Source organism: Oryctolagus cuniculus, chromosome 5 (genome assembly GCF_051225735.1).
Source record: "Oryctolagus cuniculus isolate XC-2025 breed Fujian yellow rabbit chromosome 5, ASM5122573v1, whole genome shotgun sequence".
Lineage (NCBI taxonomy): Eukaryota > Metazoa > Chordata > Mammalia > Lagomorpha > Leporidae > Oryctolagus > Oryctolagus cuniculus.
This window is the reverse complement of record NC_142871.1, coordinates 66525537-66544078: the sequence shown is the minus strand read 5'-3', so window position 1 is coordinate 66544078 and position 18542 is coordinate 66525537. Positions and strand designations below refer to the sequence as shown.

Genomic DNA, 18542 nt, shown 5'->3' with positions numbered 1-18542 from the left:
TTTTTAGACACAGTTTTTTTAATATAAGTTGGCCAATAACTACAAGGATGAGTGAATCATGTTTCTCATGATTTCTTATTTTCAAATAAATTAATATAATTTTAAGAGCAAATGGTCTCAGAAAGAATAAGTACCTTAAGAGCTGGCATTTAGACACCCACGTCCCACATCGGGTGCCTGGATTTAAACCCAAGCTCTGACTCCTTATTCTAACTTCCCATCATTTCAGACCCTGGGAGACAACACTGATGGTTCCAATCATTGAGTCCCTGTCACATTTCTGGAAGACCTGGATTATCTTCCTGGCTCCCGGCTCCTGCCCTGACTCCACCCTGGTCATTGTAGGAATTCAGGGAGTGAATCAGCTGGTGGGAATACTCTAAATAAATAAATAGGAAAGATATATATCTTGTACAGGATAATACTACTGCTAAACCAAGGATGTAAATTTTGAATTCAAGTGCCTCTGACTCTAAATAACAGCATTTATAACCTCAGTATTCAAGTATACCTTGACAGCTCATTCACACAGAAATTTGACCTCTCATGGTCCAAATTGCTTGCAGTTCCCTCTTTGCTCTATGAAGTATTTGGTGATTAACCTCAAACTACCTGAATCATCCTGGATTTGTTCATTCATGCATAGTCACCTGTTTGTTCTGTCTGTAGGTGGTTAGGCCAGAATGACTGCAGCACAGGACCAGCAGGATTATAAAGTTAGTGTATGTCTGTAAAATCAGGGTGGATTAATTTGCACAACACTACATACACGTTCTTCAGTCACTCCAACTCCATCACTGGCAAACAAGGTATTCTAAGCCTATAGGCAGGTTGGTGTTTTTTTTTTTTTTTGGACAGGCAGAGTTAGACAGTGAGAGAGATAGAGACAGACAGAAAGGTCTTCCTTTTTCCATTGGTTCACCCCCCCAAGTGGCCGCTATGGCCAGCGCGTTGCAGCCAGTGCGCTGCACCGATCTGAAGCCAGGAGCCAGGTACTTCCTCCTGGTCTCCCATGCGGGTGCAGGTCTGTGGCTCACTAGGCTAATCCTCTGCCTGCAGTGCTGGCATCCTGGGTTCTAGTCCTGGTTGGGGCACTGGATTCTGTCCCGGTTGCTCCTCTTCCAGTCCAGCTCTCTGCTGTGGCCCAGGAGTGCAGAGCAGGTTTTGAAGACAATTTCTGTGCATTTCTAGGAAGTGGCTTACTAAAGGAGAGAGAAAAGAAGAAATATATCTAGATTTAGAAAACACTTGTTTAACTTCTAACACTTGTTTACTATTGTTGCAAAGAAAAGTAATGTCATCATGCTTTTAATAACAAGCACAACCTAAGTTCTATTTCCTTCTCTTTACTTAAGATCTTTTTGTAAACTGGTGAGAATCTAAAGACTATATTTACTTGTTGATTCAAAAAAGATGTGGAGAGATCAGCATGGCAAAACAGGTTATGCTGCCACCTGTGATGCCAGCATCCCATGAGTGCCAGTTCAAGTCCCAGCTACTCTACTTCCAATCCTGCTCCCTGCTATTGTGCCTGGAAAGCAGTAGCAGATTGCTCAAGTACTAGGGCCCCTAACACCCACATCAGAAACCTGGCTAGAGTTCTAGGCTCCTGGCTATAGCCTGGCCTTGCTCTGACAGTAGGGCCTATTTGGTGAGAAACTGTGGATGGCAGATTCCTTACCTCCACCTCCACCTCCACCCCCATCCCCAGCCTCACCCCCACCTCCACCTCCACCTCTACCTCCCTCTCTGCCTTTCAAGTAAATAAAATATTTTTAATTAAAAGTATAGGATGTTTAAAAATAAAAACAAGAGTAATGACAGCCTCTATTTATAGAGCATCTACTCTATACCAGACACATGGATAGGAACATGTGCTGACTCATTTATAAACTCAACAATCACATAAAATGTTACTTGTCCTCTTTGACAAATAGTACAATTAATATGGTATAGGGCTTTCCCAACATTCCAAGCCTGTTACAACTGAGACTTTGAGCAAGTGTTATCTGATTCCAAATATCACATTTTATGTCACTGCCTCACCTTGACACATAGCATGTACTCAATGAATATTTTCGTATAAATGGATAAGTTATGGCTGAATCAAGAAAATAGTCCCATATCCAATAGCTACAAAAAATAAAATATCTAGAAATAAATTCAACCAAATAGATGAAAGTCTTCTGCAATTAAAACTATAAAATACAGATGAAAGAAAGTAAAGAGGACACAAAGAAATGAGAAAACATCCTGTGTTCATGGATTGGAAAACTCAATGGTGTTAAAAGTCCACAGTGGTCAATGTGATCTAGAGATTCAAACTATCAAAATACTGATTACAGTTTCACACACAACTAGAAAAAAAAAAAAAAACACTAGTAAAATTTGCACAGAACCACAAAAGACATTAAACATCCAAAGCAATCTTGATCAAAAAGAACAAAACAGGAGGCTTCATACTACTTGACTTTAAAATATACCATTTGATATAGCAGTTAAGACATTCCTTGGGGTGTTTGCCTCTTACATTGGACTGCCTAGTTTATGTCCTAGCTCCTCCACTCCCAATGCAGCTTCCTGCACATGGAAGGCAACAGATAATGGCTCAAATATTTGGGTCCTTGCCATCCATGTAGAAGACACAGATTGAGTTCCAGGTTCTTGGCTTCAGCCTGGCCCAGTCCTGGCTATTACAGGTATTTGGAGAGTTAACCAGTAAATAGTAGATTCATTCATTATCTCTCTCTCTCTCTCTCCCTTTTCCTCTCTCTCTTCTTCCCACCTCCCCTCTCAAATAAAAATAAATAAATGAAAAGTTTTTAAAAGTAAAATATACTACAAAGCTATAGTAATTAGAACAGCATAGTAAGGTCATAAACACAGAGGCATAGACCAATGGAACAGAATAGATAATATGAAAGTAAACTTACACATCTACAGTCAAGTGATCTTTGACAAAGGAGCTAAGGAAGCTTATTTGACAAAGGAAAATCTTTTCAATAAATGATTTTGGGGACCTTAGATATTCACAGGCAGAAGAATGAAACTAGTCTCCTCTCTCTCCATCATGTACAAAAATCAATTCAAAGTAGTTTAAAAACCTGAATGTAAGATATGAAACTACCAGACAAAAACAGAGGAAACATTCCAGAACACTGGAATCAGCAAGGATATTTTGGATAAGACCCCAAAAGCACAGGAAACAAAATTAAAATTAGCAAATAATATTTCACCAAACTGAAAGGCTGCACAGCAAAGGAGACCATCAACAGAGTGAAAGATAGTATCTGCAAGCGATACATCCCGTAAGAGTATACAAGCACCTCAATTCAATAGCAAATGATAACAATCCAATATTTTTACTAAAAAATGTTGGAGTTCCTCATTAAAATGAAACTCACACACACTACACCAGATTTGACTGTCTACAATACTTTGTTAAGAAATGTGCTTTAGAGTTTAATCACATTACTTTCACCTCAGTGGCCAGTGCAACCCTGAATGTTTAATTATGCTCCTAGTTTTACACCTAATCAATCTTTTTCATTAAATCCAGTGAAGCAGACAAGTGGGATAATTACTGAAGAATCATCTTAATTAAAAATTTTAGCTTTTAATTAAGAGTCATTGTTTATCTCATCAGAAAACAGTTAGAATTCATGACAAGGTTGCCCTGTTCATTAAATTTTTAGCCTTTTTTGATATGGGACATTGTACATGATACTCCCATCTATGTGAGCATTTGAATTTATACATGCACATATGCTTGAGTATATTTAGGGGTGTTTTAACTCTATCAGAGAAAAAAATGCTAAAAAGCTGTAAACTCTGTGATTGAAACTCCTGATCCAATATTTATGTCTCAACTAATTACAAAATGTTCAAAAGTGAATTATTTATACACTGATTGCAAGTTGAAAGCATAATTATATTCACAACTGAACAAAAGCTGCCTTAAAACTTATTCTTACAAGTTATGAATTTCTTTTTTGTGCGTGAAGATTTTTTTTTTTTGACAGGCAGAGTGGACAGTGAGAGAGAGAGACAGAGAGAAAGGTCTTCCTTTGCCGTTGGGTCGCCCTCCAATGGCCGCCACGGCCGACGCACTGCGGCCGGCGCACTGCACTGATCCGAAGCCAGGAGCCAGGTGCTTATCCTGGTCTCCCATGGGGTGCAGGGCCCAAGCACTTGGGCCATCCTCCACTGCCTTCCCAGGCCACAGCAGAGAGCTGGCCTGGAAGAGGGGAACCGGGACAGAATCCGGCGCCCCGACCGGGACTAGAACCAGATGTGCCAGCACCGCAAGATGGAGGATTACCCTAGTGAGCCACGGCACTGGCCCGTGAAGATTTATTTATTTGAAAGTCAGAGTTACACAGAGAGAGCAGAGGCAGAGAGAGAGAGAGAAAGGGAGAGAGAGAGAGAGAGAGAGAGAGATCTTCCATCCTCTGGTTCACTCCCAATTGGCTGCAATGGCCGGAGCTGCGCCAATCCGAAGCCAGGAGCCAGGAGCTTCTTCCAGGTCTCCCACATGGGTGCAGGACTTGGGCCATACTCCACTGCTTTCCCAGGCCATAGCAGAGAGCTGGATTGGAAGTAGAGCAGCTGGGTTTCGAACCAGCGTCTATATGGGATGCCGGCGCTTCAGGCCAGAGCGTTAACCCACTGAGCCACAGCGCTGGCCCCAGAAGTTATGAATTTCAACAAAGGTTATTGAACATTCAACCAACTCTCTGCAGCATAAAGAAATCATTTTTATTTTCTTAAACTCCCATTTCCATGAAATTTCTTTTCACCATGGGAATGATGATCTAGATCTTCAGAAGGAAGTCACCAATTCCTTGGAGGGCAGGAAATTCTATCAATTCAGCTGGTAAATACAGCCATGAAGCTTGGGAAACTTGGCTACACTCCTCATAGCAGCTCCACTGCAGCCCTCCAAATGCACATGTGGTGTTGTGTAACTCATAGCACTGCCAAATGCTTTGAGTCACTTTCCTTTGCCTTAACAGTGAGAAATGGTTGTTTCAATCTCACAATCATTCTTTTATTTAGATTTATTTATTTATTTGAAAGTCAGAGTTACACAGAGAGAAGGAGAGGCAGAGAGAGAGAAAGAGGTCTTCCATCTGATGGTTCACTCCCCAGTCATAATGCATGTATCTATTGCTCTATTAAATGTAATCACAGACCAAAGGAAAGCAAAGGGTAGCAAGGGGGAACTGACCCATTCCCTATGGAAAATCAGGATCCAAGTAACATATTTGATTGGCTGTTCCTCAGTATCTATGAGGAACCCTGGCAGAAGGGCAAGGAAGGGGGTAAGGGAAGAAGAGAGGACTAACAATACTACAAGGATAAAATTAATCATTGGAATTGGCTTAAGAATAATTTAAATGCTATGCAGGAAACTCCACTGGAAAGTGGAAATATTTGGAAGTCAAATAGCTTTCATCAGCTATGACAATGAACAGCCTGATCTCTACAACATCAAAGTTGACAAAAGTGGCTCAAGTATTTTAAACTTCGGTAGAAAAATCCCATCCGATTTTCCCGTGCTAACAGTAAGCTGACTTAAAAGGTGGGCGGAGAAAAGTAGAGGCAGTGAATCAAACTCAATCTATCATCTGCAACCGAGGTTTTCAAACCATCTTCTGAAAAGACAAGATGCAGGAATCTGGATAAGTGACAGCTTCCTGCACACCCTCAGCAACATCACACTTCTCTTTTCTCCCTGCAATTCTGATTGCTCTTCCACACCAAGGCCAGGGGAAACGGTAGCTTTTTAAAGTATTGATTTGCACTTACTCCTGGACAATGGTCAGAAAGGTTGTCTTTAAATGTTCACCATCTTCATGAAGGATTTTAAAACCCATTTTCAACTGGGAAGGGAAGTGAAGGAGGCAGGATAAAAATTAAACCTTTACTTTAAGAAGGCTTGATAGTAATAACTGCTCTCAGTATGAAAAGAAAAGGGAGTAGAAAACAGAGTCTTGGGTGTCCCCTTCCAATGCTATTAAACACATGTTGAATATGTTAAACTAGGTTCCCTTTCTGTAAAGCCTCATCTCAAAATCCTATGCAAAGCACAGTCTTAAACAGGCATTCCAGCCAGACTTCCAAATTAAACAGCAGCATTCGGAATTTAACACGAATTCAGAAGTGCATTTTCTGCTGGCGACAATTTGAGCATGGTTCTAGATATTTTCCTGTCCAGAGGATAGCACACTCTGCTTAGCATCTATTTCACCAGTGTAAGCAGTGGGGGCTTTAAATCTTGTCTGCTGCATCATGGTCTACTACTACTACAGCCAATGCCTCACCTACACCTGTACATATATTGACACTGAGAGAACTCGTTCAGATAAATTACTGACTGGCAGAAGATGAGCTGATAAGGGAACCATCACTATTTTGCAAAATGGTTAATGCAAGGAGCTGTAAAATAAAAATACAACCAAAGGATGCTTCACAGAAATAGCACATTTTATGGCCAAGGAACAGGTGAATAATGTGCCTCTCGAGGCAGTGAACTCTTCTTCTTCTACACTGTCTATGACATGTGTGCCAATGTTATACTGCTGGAAGTGTCTGGCCACCCGGGTTAATTGGCTTATAAATTGTTTTGGCAGCAGAATACTTATAGCTTGATAAATGGATTACTAAGATGAAAAAGCACAAGGGGCATAAATGGAAAAGATTCTCAGACGTTGAAGCTTCTCTTCTTAATTCAGCTACTATGGGAGGATGATGAGAACAATCATTAGAGCCACTATTTCTTGAGTGGCTACAAAAACAAAAAAGTGTGGCTTACACCTACATTGCTTTATTTAATCTAAGAGGAAAACTCCTACAGGGAAATACCATTATTCCCATTTTATGAACAAAGAAACTGAGCCTTAGATTAGAAAAGTAACTTGCTCAACAAAGGGCACTGCAAAACCAGTCTTTAAAATTAGTTCTGCTTCATGCCAGTACATTATCTTACCCACCACTTTGATCCACTGAATCTGATATTCCGAATGTCTAACAACACAGAAACTCCTGTTCGCATAGTATGCAAGGAATTGCAATTGCCAATTCAGATGTTTTTTTTAAGACTATTTGAAGAGTGAAAAAAAGTGGCACTTATTTCCATTTTTCATCACCAAGCAGAAAAAAAAATCCCAATCACAGAGCTGAATCTCAGAAATCCAAACTAAACATCAAGGAAAATAATTTTTGTAAACTTCCTATTATACTTGTAGCATCATTAATATTAGTAAGCATAAATTGACCAAATAACTCCCAGAACAGATTTCCACATAAATACAGATATTATAAAGAAACCACAAGGCACACCTAACAGAAACACAAAATAAATTATTGACATTTCCTTCTTTGTAGATGCCCTTCCCCTGAGGTACAAAGGCTGGGCAATGTGAGAGTAAAAAAGCTTCAATTTTTGCCTCAATTAATTTGGGATCACTGAAAGGCCCTGCCAGCTCTGAGACTCCTTAAAAATCAGCTGGGGGTGGAGGGTGGCGCTGTGGTGTAATAGGGTAAATCTACCACCTGCAGTGCCGACATCCCATATGGGCACCGGATCCCAGCTCTCTGCAATGGCCTGGAAGTAGTGTAAGATGGCCCAAGTCCTCGGGCCCCTGCACCTGTGAGGGAGACCCGGCAGAAGCTCCCGACTCCTGGCTCCTGGCTTCAGATTGGCTCAGCTCCAGCCATTGTGGCCACCTGGGAGTGAACCAGCGGATGGAAGACCTCTCTCTTTCTCTGCCTCTCCTTGCTCTCTGTGTAACTATGACTTTCGAACAAAAATTTTTTAAAAATTTAAAAAAAAAGAATAAGCTGGGGCCACTGTGTGACTGATCATTCAACATTCTGTCCTACCCTCAGAAGAGTTGCTCCTGAGATCATTTCCAAAATAGATCTACTACATGTAACTGTGTGTCTCGAGAGTCTACTTCCAGGAGAACTCAGCTTATCAGATCACTTCACTCCCCTGGTTCAAATCCCACAACATATGTCCATGTTAAATGAGAGCCAATGTCCTCACAATGACATAAGGAGCCTAAGAGAAAAGGACCTTGTTTCTTCAGCTCCTGCTATTCTTGCCCCAACACATTGGCCAAGCATACTCCTTCCATTAGCTATTTCCTCTCTCTCAAGTACCATTCCCCTAAATCTTTGCTCAAATTCCTTTTTCCCAGAGAAAACTTTCCTGACCATCCTGTGGCACTCAAACTGCCATGTACTTACATACTCCATATTCTGTTTTTCTTCACATCACTTACCCTAACATACAACATAGTGCACTTATATGTTTATCATCTTTCTCAGCTCATTATACAGAATTTTGTTGTGTTGTTATCTTTAATCTTCCATGTTTAGAGCATTGCTTGACACATAGCAGGTTTTCAAAATACTCGATGAATGAATATCAACTATAAGCCAAGCACCTGCCTGGCACATTTATACATAATATCTCAACAACACAGCAAATTCAAGAAAGAAGTATTAGGATACCCATTTTTCCACTGAGAAAACACTGCATAGATAACCACACAATATCATATATATAATCACATATGTAAGAAGTAACAGAGCCCAGATGTGAATTCTGTCAATCCAAACTCAAAGCCATATTCTCATAGAGCTTCGCCTATTGTAGCTATACTACTCTCTCTCTAAACAAATCTAAACTGAAAAGACACTTCTAAAAGAGGTGGCAACACTAAATGATACAGAAATCATGATCTTCATCTGTTTTATAAAACACCCATGTGTTCACTATTACTTAAGACAGTCTACAAAATGAGCTTAAAAGTCTGAGCTTTGTCATAATTGTTGACGTATGTGCCCAGAGGGAACTAACATGCAGGTAACTACTTATCCACAGAAACCTTACCAAAAGCTAATTACATTGTTAGTAGTATTTGGATCAGTAGGGGGCAGGCAAGGGGTGTTGGTAGAAAACAAGTCTGGGTTTTATATTTGAGTTAATGGTTGGAAATAACTCACCGTCTTCCACTTAGCAAAAGAAAGCTTTATAAAGGAAGTGGGATTATAACAACTTTCTGAACTCCAGAGAGGAGGAAGTTTGGCAAGGTAACACTTATGGTCATATTCAGTGCTCAACACCCATTAACTTCAGAGAGAGCGTCATTGAGCTTGGATCAGCTGGGCAGGATGCAATGTAAATGGGAAATGAGCCTGACCCCACCAAGAAAGCCTTTAGCTCCACACACATGTGGGTCTGATGGAATCCACCGGCATAAAAGGAAGGTGAGAATGCTCTAAATTGGCTTTTGCCATCTAAGAATGTTCACACACAAAGCATGCATTGTGGCCACTAATGAAAGACATGTGCGAGAGTGGTTACACATTGCAACCGACTAAAAACTAATGACATGAAACAGCCACGGTGCCTCTATACTGACCCCTGTAAAACCTCAGGCTGACTTGTAACAGGCAGAGCTAAACCAATTTATCACTGAATTATGCATCATTTAATAAAGACTGCTGTGACTCAACCTGCCACATAGGAATGCTAAAAGCTTGAGGAAATAGCCTCCAAGCCCCTGCCTTCCTTTTCCCAAGCTCATCTTTAACCCTTCAGTAATGGATGCACTGATTGAAATAAAAGTCTAAACCTTATAAACTATCACTAAATAACCCTGGGATATCTGACCTTTGGGTACCTATGTTCACTTACTTGAAAACTACCAGTCCTACAGGGTTAACGCCTATTTCTGTAGCTCAATGATTTGAGAACTAAAGGAAAACAGTGGTGCGCTCTTTTTGGAACTACCACTGGCATCCTGAAACTGTAGTTTAAAGTATGTTCCCATATGTGCCAAAGCAAGTGTTGGTTTTCCTAGTGTCATTTACAGAATCATTATCAAACCATATTTTAATTTAAATAAAAAGTAATCCTATAGACATCGCGGTTCTGCCCATAGTTTTACCTTCTCAAGAAGAAAATTCCTAGTAACTCCATCATTGTCATAGAAGTGGAAAAAATCACCACATAACAGAAAAATGTTTCAATAAGTGAAACCTGAGTGAATTCGCAGGGCTAAGAACAGGGACATCCACATCAAGAAAGAGCCCATTCAAGATAAAGGATTTAGCAGAAATTCAGCTGGAGTCCTGAAAATTATAGCAATTTCTATCATCAATCCTACACAAAACCTTTTCAGTAATAATCAAAGGACATAGATATGCTCTAAAAAGTTGGGAAACCTCCCAAAATCTTTTCTTATTTTATTTCTTTTTTCAGGATATAATCATTTGTATGAGAACAAATTTGTATACTACAGAAACATTTGGTCCCCTGGAATTTTATGAAGTTTTTTTTCTTGGTGATGCGCCAAAGATCATGTTTCTCTCTAATTGAACCCAAAAGAGTAGATGAAGCCAAAGTGCATTTTATTATTAAGTTCAACAACCATAGATTATATTGAATATTGAAGCACTTGTAATGCTCCTTCATCTGTAAGGACAGTCTATTAAAAATTTGCTTTTGCATTTCATTCTCTCCCTTTCTCCCACCCAAATAATGAAAGCATCAGGAGTCCCTGAAATGTTGGATAAGGAAAATCCAAAGGAGCATTCATAGCCAAGAAAATTGTTATTAATCATAAAGTGGTTGTCACCATTTTTTCATTAGCCTTTATTTTTCCTGAGCTACTTTATTATTTAGAAAAATTTAGACCATGAAAAATACCTGAGAAGAGAAACAGCTCTGTTCTAAGCGCTTTATGTGTACTGAATTTGTACTCACAAGGATTTTATGAAAAAGATCCTATCACCATCCCCATCTTAAAGCTGAAGAAATCAAGGCATAGGGAAGCCACTAGGTATAAGCAGTGAAGGGCACATTCTAATCAAGGCAGTCGTATCCAGGAACCCATTCACTGTCCACACTGTACTATCTCAAGAAAAACAGTTGAGGAACACTTAAAGCTTCCATTTTAATAATAAACCAAAAAAAATTCTTCAGTCTCTATGCACTTGATTAGGGTCTCAAAAGGTGAGATTACACATTTCAGTTCTTTTCTCTCATGTGAAAGAATGTTGGTCCTAAATTCATTTCAGAATTTTGTACAAAATATGAAGACTTCTTTTTCTAGGGTAAAGGTGGTATATTTCCATTAAGAAGGAAAAATATAAGGATGAGAAGAGTCAAGATGAAAAATGCAATATTTCAGCTTCATTATTTTCAAGACTTAGTATTATGTTTCAAAAATTACCGCATCAGAGACTCTCATAGACAGATGGCCCCAAAGCAATTTTTGACTGCCTCCATCCAAATCATATCTGGAAGGTTAGCAAGATTCAAATCAGAAGGCAAGCAGAAAAGAAAAACAAGACATGTTATTTGGAAAAACTTGAGTGAATTCTAAGCTAATTATTCTAAAATTCAACTATCTACCTTAAAAATAAAAAAGCTAAAGGTAAGAGAAAACAAAATCTGGCAACTGTACATATCCTTTTTCTTCACTCTACCCTACTTGATATGATTCATCTTTCTCATTTTTGAATGACTGACCATTGACCAGCTTTGGTTTTCATTTTTTGCTATTTGAAAGGATCCTACACATCTTTTAAACAATTTGATTGTTTAAATGTGAAATTCAAAATCAGTATCTTCAGAGACAATTGAAAAGTATAAAGGGAAGAAAAATGTCTGAAATCAAAATAGTTTTTATAGGAAATTCCAGGGCAAAATAAATAAGCACAGACCACCAAACAAGTAAAGAAGTGCTTAAACTTGTTAGTAGATATTATTTCCTTTGCATATTTTGTCCTCCATCATTCCACCAGATGAAAATGCACATTTCCCTTTTGAAGGAATTAGCTTCTGGGGAAAAAAAAAAAAAAACAAGAATCTCGTTGAAGTCCTTGGAAGGCTTGGAAGGGGGAAGTAAATGGGCAACCAAGCACTTTACTGGCTTGTGTTTGTGTCTGCAGATGACACCAAGAGAGAACAATCTCTCTCCAAGGTGCTGGAAGCCTGTGGCAGTCTGATCTTCATTTTACCTTTCTCAGATCAGGTATAATGCTTCACACTTGGCAGGAGATTGATTGGTGTTGACTGGTTTGTATTGTGTGGCAGAATTAGAGGAAGATTTGAAAGTTAATGCACAATTTAATTCTCCAGATGACTTCTGAATCACTTGGAGAATTTGGGTAGCATAGACATGACAGCCTTTGAATACAACTGTTATAAAAGCAATTTCAAATAACATTAGGGGTGGCTTAGAGCTGTATCTTATCACCCAAATCAGTTTCGAATGATTCTTGACAATGATCAGCAATGATACATATGGGTAGCACATCAATAGAAGCCCAAATGTGAGACATCAACCACGAGCTAATGTTCCTCCGACAGGTGTGATTTAAAGATAGTCCATTATGGCTTTCAACTACCCATAAAGATCCATTTTCCAAATATATTATTATTATTTAATTAGGAGTATGGCAGTAGGGTCTAGGTTTTTATGTATGCCCTAAAGCTATCACTAAAATATTTCAGATAACATAAAAGCTGTGTAAATGCTAATAATAATACCATGACAGAGTAGAGCATCAAGTTAAAAAAAAAAAAAAAAAACAGATAAAGCTGCACTGTGCGTGGGAGCTCTGGTAATTGGAAGAGTCAATGGCTATATGATTCAAGAAAATAGTCTCCCTCGAGAAGGAGACTGATTGTCCTGCATTTATACAGCAGCTAACCAACACTAAGCAGACTTTCCTTTGCATATTATTGGTGCCAGCCCGATGAGGCAGAAAATTGCATCGTGTCATTTAATTTCCCAATCTTTGTTTTCATTGTATTAATCTTTTGGCTTTGCTTCACTTTATAATTTGAAGGCTCAGCAAGAAGCAAACCAAATGGAAATTCAGCTTACTTTCATGTCTAGCTGAATGTGTTTGGTGCAGTCTCCAAAAGTTTAATTCTACGTAATACTGTCCATGAATAATAATAGGCTGCCTTTTCATGCAGCCTTATTAGTGTTTATTAAGGGTTGACTTAAAGTTTCTGGGAAAGGTGCCCAACAGCCAGTCACCAAAACATGATTAACAAACTGGTTACAGAAGGGGAACAGATAATTTTTAAAAACAGAAGTATATCATCCCATCAAGAATACGAACTAAAATCCTCAAAAATAGATTTAACCTAAGTGAGCTTTTCTTTCTTCCTCCCTTATTCCCTTCTTATCTTCTTTCCTTCTCTCCTTGCTTCCCTTCTTTTTGTTTTTCCAATAAGGCAAAGAAAAATAAATCTGAAACAATACAGAGGATTCAGACCCCAATGAGTTACACAAAAAATTGGTACCTTGAAATATAAATACAAAGGCACTCATAGCTTTTGAGGATTTATAGGATGTTGGAGAACTTCAAAACATTGAGAATTTAGAATCATACTGACCTGGCTCCATTGCCTGCCATCTCTCCTTGCCAGCTATGTATCTTTGAGTAAATAATTTGACCTCTGCAAACTTTAATCCCTGTTCTGTAAAATAGGGTAAGGAGTGTCTGACAGTGTTTAGAAGAGTGAATGTGAAATGCATGCAAATACTCTGCACCACACCCGGCATCTAGGATGCCCTTGACAAGGGACATGTGAAGCTGCTATGGGAGCCATTCACCATTGCTGCCACTGTCCTCAATATCCACTCACCAGTACATAAAGAAAGATATATATAAAAAGCAGTCAGGTCCCTTTCCTCTACCACAATAATCCTATTGTCACAAAGATCGCGTTTCAGAACACTAAGATTTGGTGCTTGAATTTTCTTTTCCTTCTAATGTGTTTTATTTGCAGTGATTGCAAGCTTGCTATCTATAATTGGCCTCAAAACCACAATATACCTATCATACAACTTTTTCATTGCTACAAATATTATGCCAATCCATCTGCTTTACCTAAGAAATTGAACTATTGATTGTTTGTCAGTCCACCTAACACATCATTTATAATAAGGCCTCAACAACAAAGAAATGCCAGAGAAACAAGGAGAAATGTTTGAAATCACATCTGGAAAAGACAGTGGGATAACTTAGCTTCTTAGATCTCAAAATTACTAAGTCTTTCTTCACGGCATTATCTTCATAAGCAGAATTAGGTCTTACAAACAGATGTTAAGGAGTGAAAAAGAAATGTACAGAGAAATTCACTATACATCCTCAAATAAGGTTCGGCTGGAACTCTCTTTCTGTTTACATTGTCTAGTTCTTCAATTAGCACCATTTCCTTTAATAAATCTCAATTCAGTGGCACACCAAACTTGGGGAATAACATGGCAGCTGTTATTGACTCCATTTTAAAAATGACAAAAACTGAAAATGAGGGAGGTTTTAAGACATGTCCAAAGTGATGTCAGCATTGGACGCTTAGCACTGAAAACTCTTGCCATCTCTATTCAAAGAAAAAGTACAGTAGTTCAGGAAACATCCTCAGTATCCATAAAAATAGACCAGTAATGACACTTTTTAAAGAAAAGCATTAACTTGCATGTAATTATTTGTGTTTAAAGAATATTTCATGGGGGCCTGCATTGTGGCACAGCAGGTTAAGCCACTGTTTGCACTGCTGGCATCCCATGTCAGGGCACCGCTTTGAGTCCTGGCTCCTCCACTTCCAATCCAGCTACCTAACAGAGTGTGCCTAGGAAAGCACCAGAGTCAGAGACCCAGATTAAGTTCCTGGATCCTGACATCCTGACTTCAGACTTGCCCAGCCCCCGCTGTATGGCCATGTGGGGAGTGACCCAGTGAATGGGAGTCTCTGTCTCTGTCTGTCTGTCTCTCTCTCTCCCTCCCTCCCTCCCCCTGTTGCTCTGCCTTTGAAATAAGTAAAATAAATTTTTTTTTAAGTAAAGACTATATCATGCTTTTTGCTCAAGCTGTGGTGTCGAGAAGATGGGCAACTGTTGGGGTTTTCTTACCTTCAGGAAGCTCATTAGTCAGCGACAGGATAAGAAGTATCACAACAAACAGTGCAGAATGTCCCACTTGGGCACAGCCTGAAGGTGAAGTCTTTGGAGGTGCTTCTCATGCAGGGGGGAGTTCTGTCATCAGGAATTATGCCAGGATCCAGCTGATCAAGAATGACAAGAAAATCATGGCTTTGTGCCCAATGTGTGCTGTTAGTCAAGCTGTTAGCGGAATTCCTAAAGTCTACTTCAGGGTTGTCAAAGTTGGCAATATCTATTTTGGCTCCATACAAAAGCAAGAAGGAAAGACCAAGATCATAAATTCTGGTGGTGAAAACACAGTAATAGATTTTCATATGCCCTCCAAAAAGAAAATATCATTCTGAGAAGAGTTATGGGTAGAACTGTGCTGTATTTACTTTTTGTTAACTGTCCTTTACAAAACATGGCAGTATATTTTTCTTTTTAGCACAAAAGATGAGAAACTATTTTTTCCCATTTTCCTCAGATTCTTACCATGCTGTTTGTGCCAACCATCCCATTACAAATTGTAGAAATGACAGCCCTTCCCCATCTGAGCTCCCCAGGAGTCCCCAAATAGCAACTAAAAATCCTTAGCCTTCCTGTGACTTAGATTTCTCTTTCTCTAGAGCCCCTGGAAACAATGTCAAATTATAAGAATTTGCACTCCTAGTCAGCTCAAAATATCTGCTAAGTTTGTTACTATACACCACTTTCAAAGTGAGTCATCGCAATTATAAAAGAATTGGTCTTATATAAATGTCAATTTGGGGTTAGATTTTTCAAGAAACTCAACCTGTTTCCAATGTTTTGTTGGAAATCAGAGGATGGATGAGCTTCTGTCATACAGAATGGCATGGCATAAATTTGTAGAGCCTATTTTTTACCCAACAGTAGAGGTGCTTTGGGAAGTTAATTACCAGCACTTTGTGAAAGCTGACAACCAACTTCTTAGCTCCCAGTTACCATGAATGCTATCCCAAACAGTTAATCATGGAGCTATTATAGATAAGGTGGAAGTGTGCATGCATCATCAGGACAAGCAAATTATTTAGCAATTTATATATTTAAAAACCTAGATCATTATGAGCTTTATAGCTAATATCTAAAGTTGTTCTTTAATACTATTGCCAGTTGCCTTTTCAAATTTTTCTCTATGATTTTTTGAGTTGTTAAGGTATCTTTTATTAGATCAATTCATTTCCTATTAGTCTTGAAATTTAACAAGGCTTCATGGCAAAGCAGGTCTGGAGGAGAGCTTATTAGCTTTCCCTCAGGGTAATAAGTCCCATATGGAATAAAGAAAGAATACCAACTTCCAAAAGATAGAAGTCATTAGAGTCAATAGAGGGTTTATGTGGTTTTTAATAGGAGGCCCATTACAATTCTCTGGACCCATAAAGTTGATGCCTTACCGAGCATCCATTTAAACATAATCAGAATGGTTCCTTCATTACCAACCACTAAAGAAAAAGTAACATCTTTCTCTCCATAGTCTCAGATTTTTCTCAGGGAGTTATATATGGCCTGTCACCCTTTCCTTGTAAATAAACAAGACAACTATCATGGGTGTCTTTCCTAGAAAATCTTCACTAAGTAAAACAAAACTTTCACTCAGTTGCTCATGAGAAAGTGAATTTGAATTTGGAATTGAGCTAAGTGGCTCTAACATGAAAAGTAGCTCTATAAATTAGCATTTTATATAATTTTACATTTTTGGACATGCGTTTAATACATACAAGTATTTTTATACCCTATGCATTGGAGAATATGCTCACTTCATTCATAGCCTCTCCCTGAAAATCATCAAGCTTAGGAAGAAAATAATGACAGAAAAAAGTGATGACACAATTCAAATAATTCACTCAGGAAACTAAGAACCATGACCAACATTGAAATTTCATAAGAATATAAGGATTACCTTTTGTCTGGAGGGTAAAATACAGGGAAAGAAAAGTCCTCATAACATCCATGAGAGGAAGGTTAGTCTTGGGAGTCAAGAGTTGTGGACATGGACCCCAGCTCTGTCCCTACCAGAAGAGTGACTGAGCTATAACACAGAAGAGTTTTTGTGGTGTTTTTTGTTTTTTGTTGTTTACCTGTCCGACATTTTTTCTTGCCACAAATGATCATATGTCTCTCTCAACCCATAGGAGAAGTGGCTTCAGCACCAGCTCTGGAAATGTTGAATAAGATGATGCTCAAAAAGAAATGGGCAAAATAAAAGAAAAATATAATGATTGGGCATAGCAGACCTGAAGACTGTCTGTGATTCTAGATGGAAAACAGCAGTGTTTCTTCCTACCCTCCAGCCTCACTGACTTCTAGGCAAACACCTAATTAACTTTGTATAACAAGAAGCTTTCACTGAAACTGTCCACTTTCCACCAATACAATGACATAGCAGTAATGAATTATAAAGACTGCATAACGCAGATTCAAGTATCACTAACTTCAAAGTTTCAAATAGGCTGATTTTTCTAGACAATGATATTTCACATCATATGCTGCAATATTATTTATCAATGTTTAATAAGAACTTCATAACTTTTGGCAAACAAATGAGAAATAGATTACCTTAGAGAAGTGATGAAATATTTATAATGCACAATAGCTACTATTACACTGTAGCTGTTTTTGAAATTTTAATAGTAAATTGAATGGAAATATAATACTGTAATGGATATGAAGTGTTCAATCGGCCATTTGTAATGAAATATGAAAGTGTTTAGAGAGTAAATACATTTGCAATGGTTTTTGATTAGCTATAACTGTATATGATTCAACCACCCATTATGAATAGCACACAGTATTACACTGGCTTATAATATAATAAAAGTGGCAGCCTTGGAGAAATTTTTTTTAAGAATCTTTACAAATGATTGATGTGTTCATTAGCTTCACTATGACAATCATTTCACAGTGAATACATATATCAAAATATCACACTGTACACCTTAAATATATATATTTATTATAAATACATACTATTATAGTGTATAATATATATTACATATTATATGTAATATATATTACATGTTACATATTATATAATATATACTTATATGTATAAATATATATTTATATATATTCAGTTTTCCTCAATAAACCTAGAAAAAAAGAATTTTTATATGTACTATTAACTTTCTTTTTTTTTAAAGATTAAGGCAGAGAGAGAAAGAGAGGTCTTCCATCCTCTGGTTCACTCCTCAAGTAGCCGCAACAGCTGGAGCTGTGCCATTCCGAAGCCAGGAGCCAGGAGCTTCCTCCAGGTCTCCCACATGGGTTCAGGGGCCCAAGGACTTGGGCCATCCTCCACTGCTTTCCCAGGCCATAGCAGAGAGCTAGATAGGAAGTGGAGCAGCCAGGACTTGAACCAGCGCCCATATGGGATGCGGCTTTAGCTGGTACTCCACAGCGCCAGCCCCATGTACTATTAACTTTCAACAATTAAATCTGTACCATTACTTTGAAAAAAATCTCTTCTCTCATTTACCACACTTTCCTTAACATTTAAAATTATGCATTTGTTTAATAGTGGCCCTTATTTGTGATGAGTTGTACTGTTCTCCATTGTTC

The 18542-nt window shown here is 38.4% G+C and overlaps 1 long non-coding RNA gene across 1 annotated transcript; it reads right to left on the bottom strand.

Moving 5' to 3' along the window:
* Positions 1-852: 852 nt before the first annotated feature.
* Positions 853-17728, bottom strand: LOC103349857 (uncharacterized). The gene is made up of 3 exons (XR_011388962.2): positions 17063-17728; positions 14955-15106; positions 853-1202 (listed from the first exon to the last, which is right to left on the bottom strand). It is a non-coding gene; the product is annotated as an uncharacterized LOC103349857 (long non-coding RNA).
* Positions 17729-18542: the final 814 nt, after the last annotated feature.